Source organism: Sapajus apella, unplaced genomic scaffold, assembly GCF_009761245.1.
Source record: "Sapajus apella isolate SASKATOON/1434 unplaced genomic scaffold, GSC_monkey_1.0 scaffold28, whole genome shotgun sequence".
In the NCBI taxonomy this organism is placed as follows: Eukaryota; Metazoa; Chordata; class Mammalia; order Primates; family Cebidae; genus Sapajus; species Sapajus apella.
This window is the reverse complement of record NW_022436968.1, coordinates 22,546,158-22,551,391: the sequence shown is the minus strand read 5'-3', so window position 1 is coordinate 22,551,391 and position 5,234 is coordinate 22,546,158.

Here is a 5,234-nt window from a genome sequence, read left to right as displayed (position 1 = left end):
TAGACCCTATTGCAGCCAGACTTAGGAGGAGGACCTTAAGGGCTAGGAGGAGAAGAGGCCAACCTTGAAAGTACAGGCCAAACTTCTGGGGTTGGCTGGTGAAAGTAGGAGAATGCAAAGGGCTTATTTAGGCCTGGGCAGAGTTTCTGGGCTGAGTTGCCCGGGGCCTTTGTGAGGTTTCTCTGTGCCTGTGATCTTCATGAGGTCAGGGCAGTCTGCACTCCACTTGGTTAAAGTATATTTCCAAAGCCAAGGGACTTCATTTCCTTAGTGGGATGTTTTCAGGATATGTATTTACAAGTAAAAAGTGTTGTAGAAGGAGGGCAAAGAATCATTTGATTACTTAATTTTCATGTTTACATAGCATTTGTTTGAAAGTAGTAGGAATCTAAATTCCAAATGCAGTTACAAAATCAGCCTCCACTTAAACTGGTAAGTGTATTTTAATGAAGTGTAATTTTAAAGCATAAATTTGCATATTGAAATTTGCCTGAGCCAATTTTCAGAGTATGATCTTCAGAGTACTGGTGTCTAGTATCCCGAGGATGTGGAAATTCTTTTGAATTCCTTTTTATGGCTTGGGAATGAGCTTACTTGGTATAATAAGGCTTAGCAAAATGGGGATGACCTACATCAAACATTCAATATAATACAATGCTGTTTAAGTTATTCTTAGAATGGTCTTGCCATACTTTGGAACCCAAATGTCACCATTTTGGAATAGTGTTTAATGTATTTATTCAACAGCTAATCTGTATTTAAATCAACTGGCAGGAGAACCGTAAAATAACATAGAACATAGGAGCATTTGTCAAATCAGGAATAGATGGTTTTCTACTGATATATTTATGCAAAAATCAAGCTGTATTAACACACTTACAAGTCCAGCAATTTCAGGACTTTTACGGTCACATAAAACTGGAGCTGATTTGTTTATTTTAAACCTTTATTAATTGTCAGAGATAACACACAGAGAAATTGTGCATAAAACACAAATATAAAGCATGATGAATAATTATAAAAGAAATATCATTACAAAAACCCATGAAAACACTGCACAGGTTAAGAAACAGAACATTGCTCTCTTTCCCAGAATCTCTTTCCACATGTCCCATCCTGATCATCTTCTCAACCTCCCCCTCATCCTAGATAACTGTTATCCTGATTCTGATATTTATGGTAACCATTTCCTTTTGTTTTCTTTCCCTTTTCTTTTCTTTTTTTTGGTTTTTTTTGATATAGACTCTCCCTCTGTCCCCCAGGCCGGAGTGTAGTCACATGATCTCAGCTCTCTGCAACCTCTGTCTCCTGAGTTCAAGCGATTTTTCTGCCTCAGCCTCCTGAATAGCTGAAAAATATTTGTTAATTCATTAAAAAATAAGAACAATTAATCCATTAGATATTAACATAAATAACATGTGTTAGAAAACTAATATTTTCCAAAACAAAAATTCGTGAGAAGAATGACACTGTTTTACATCTTTGCAAATCTCTTTGGTATTTTGCTGGATAGAAGATAGCTAGATTCTTAGGTCTACTTCTGCATACACTGTGTTATAGTGCACACCCTGTCATCTCTGGAAAACTCTGCTCTATGTTTATGGGAGATTGGGAGTGAAAAAAAGCAGATGTTATAGTAATATTATGAGAATAGTTTTGACCTCAGGTGCCTCTGAAAGGATCTTAGGATTACAGACATGGGCCACCATGCTCTGCTAATTTTTGTATTTATAGAGATGGGATTTCACCATGTTGGCCAGGCTGGTCTCGAACTCCTGGCCTCAAGTGATCCACCTGCCTCAGCATACGAAAGCATTGGGATTATAGGTATGAGCCATAGCCCCTGGCCTCTCCTAATATCTTTATAACCTTCTAAACTCCATTCCCAAGGCTGTGGTCAGCAAACTGTGGCCTGGGAACTAAGACTAATTTTCACATTTTCAAATGGTTGAAAAAAAAACAAAGAATAATATTTTGTGACACATAAAATTATATAAAAATTAAACTTGAGTGTCCATTAGTAAAGTTTTATTGGACCACAGGCACATTCATTCATTTATGTAGCATCTGCTTTTGGGCTGCCATGGCAGTGTTCAATGATATGGCTTGCTAATATATATCATCTGGCCTTTTACAGAACAAGTTTGCAAACTCCTGCCCTAATGCAAACCTATAATTTACCTTTTATGGCTGCTCTTTTAAGGGCTATCTACAGCCAACAAATACAGGCACACCTTGTTTTATTGTGCTTCACTTTATTGTGCTTTGCAAATATTGTGGTTTTTAGAAATTGAAGATTTGTGGCAACCTGGCATCCACCAAGTCTATTGGTACCATTTCTCCAACAGCATGTGCTCGCTTCATATCTTCATGTCACATTTTGATAATTCTTATAACATTCCAAACTTTTTCATTATTATTGTATCCGTTATGATGATCTATTATCAGTGATCTTTGATGTGACTATTGTAATTGGGTTGGGGACCAAGAACCATGCCCGTATAAACATTGAACTTAATTGGTAAATATGTGCGTTCTGACTGCTCCATTGACTCTCCTTTCCCCATCTCTATTCCTCTCCTCAGGCCTCTATTCCCTGAGACACAAGAATATTAAAATTAGCCCAATTCTATGATTAAAAATTCAAAAAATAGCAGATGCTGACAAGGTGGTGGAGAAAAGGGAACAGTTACACACTGTTGGTGGGAGTGTAAATAGATTCAACCATTGTGTAAAGCAGTATGGTGATTCCTCAAAGAGCTAAAAGCAAAACTACTATTTGACCCAGCAATGTCATTACTAGATGTACATCTAGAGAAATATAAATCATTCTATCATAAAGACACATGCGCATGAATGTTCATTGTAGCGCTGTTCACAATAGCAAAGACATGAAATCAACTTAAATGCCTATCAAGGACAGACTGGATAAAGAAAATCTGGTACATATACACGATGAAATACTATGCAGCCATAAAAAAGAATGAGATTATGTGTTTTGCAGGAACATGAATGGAGCTGGAGACTATTATCCTTAGCAAATCAACTCAGGACAGTAAACAAATACTACATGTTCTCACTTATAAGTGAGAGCTGAATGATAAGAATTTATGAACACAAAGAAAGAAACAATAGACACTGGGATCTACCTGATGGGGGAGGGTGGGACGAGGGAGAAGAGAAGAAAAGATAACTATCTGGTACTGGGCTTAATACCTGGATGATGCAATAATGTGTAAAACAAACCTCCATGACACGTTTACCTGGGTAACAAACCTTCACATGTATCCCCAAATCTAAAATGGAAGTTAAAAAAAATTAGACCAATTAGTACCCTTACAATGCCCTCTAAGTGTTCCAGTGAAAAAGGAGTCACATCTCTCACTTTATCTACTTGAGACAGGGTCTTGCTCTGTTGCCCAGGCTGGAGTGCAGTGGCATGATCATACCTCACTGTAGCCTCCATCTCCCTGCTCAAGCAATCCTCCTACCTCAGCCTTCCAAGTAGCTGGAACTACAGGCATCCACCACCAAACCTGGGTAATTAAAAAAAATTTTTTTGTAGAGATGGGGTTTGGCCACATTTCCCAGTTTTGAATATAGTGAGTTCCAAGTTTCTCTTCAAAGAATCAGTATGTTCATTTTCTGTGTTCTTTGTTCTCCATTTTAAAGTTTAACTTCCTTGTTCTCTTCATCTCCAGGCCTCTAGTTTCAGTAAACAACCTCCCCACCAGCTCTAATCAGTAGTTTATGTCTGTTTCCCTGTTTACCTGCACCTATTCCTCTTGTCGAAACCGCATGTCCCCCTCCCACATCCCCCTCCTAATCCACGTGTTTAGAGTCCTGACTCATCCTGGTCACCTGCTTTGACCTGAGTCACCTTTAGTTACTTGTTTCATAACCATCTTTCCCACCCAAACTACTGGCTCATACTCTGCTCTCTTTAAAATAGCTAATTGGAATTAGCTTAGACTGTGCAGTCCAACCCTAGCCAATAGGGGAATGACACAGCAGTTAGGGGTACTTGCATCAGGGATAAGAACTCCTTCCCCTCCCCTGTTCAGGTGTGCTCTTGCCATTGCTCTGTTTGTGAGATCCACCCTTCTATAGAAGTAAATTGCCTTGCTGAGAAAATTTATATTTGAGTGCTATTTCTTTTGTGGCACCAAAAATTTACTTCTAACACCAGGCTGGTCTGGAACTCCTGGGCTCAAGTGATCCTCCCACCTCAGCATCCCAAAGGGATTACTGGTATGAGCCACCATGCCTGGCCATATCTCACAACTTAAATCAAAAGCTAGAAATGATTAAGCTTAGTGAGGAAGGCATGTTGAAAGTCAAGACAGGCCAAAAGCTAGGCCCCTTGCACCAAACTCTTAGCTAAGTTGTGAAGGCGAAGGAAATTAAAAGTGCTACTCTAGTGAACACACTTCACTTTTGTTGACGTGGAGAAAGTTTGATCTTCTGGATAGAAGATCAAACCAACCACAACCTTCCCTTAAGCCAAAGCCTAATACGGAGAGTTCAGATTCTGAACTCTCTTCAATTCTATGAAGGCTGATAGAGGTGAGGAAGCTGCAGAAGAAACGTTGGAGGCTAGAAGAGGTTGGTTCATGAGCTTTAAGGAAAGAAGCTGTCTCCATTACATAAAAGTGCAAGATGAAGCAAGTGCTGATGCAGAAAGTACAGCAAGTTATTCAGAAGATCTAGCTAAGACTGTTGATGAAGGCGACTGCATGAAACAAAAGATTTTCCATGTAGATGGAAAAGCCTTGGAAGAAGATGTCATCTAGTACTTTCACAGCTAAAGAAGAGAAGAGAATAATTGGCTCCAAATCTTCAAAGGACAGGCTGACTCTCTTGTTAGGGGCTAATGCAGCTGATGACTCTAAGTGAAAGCTAATGTTCATTGACCATTCTGGAAATTCTAGGGTCCTTAAGAATTATGCTAAATCTGCTCTATTCATGCTCTGTAAATGGAACAACAAAGCCTGAATGACAGCACATCTGTCTATAGTATGGTTTACTGGATACTTTAAGCTCACAGTTGAGACCTACTGCTCAGAAGAAAAGATTCCTTTCAAAATACTATCGCTCACTGACAATGTACCTGGTCACCAAAGAGCTCTCTGATGGAGAGGTACAAGGAAATTAATGTTTTCTTGCCTGCTAACACAATATCCATTCTGCAGCCCATGGATCAAGGAGTAATAATTTTGATTTTCAAGTCTTAT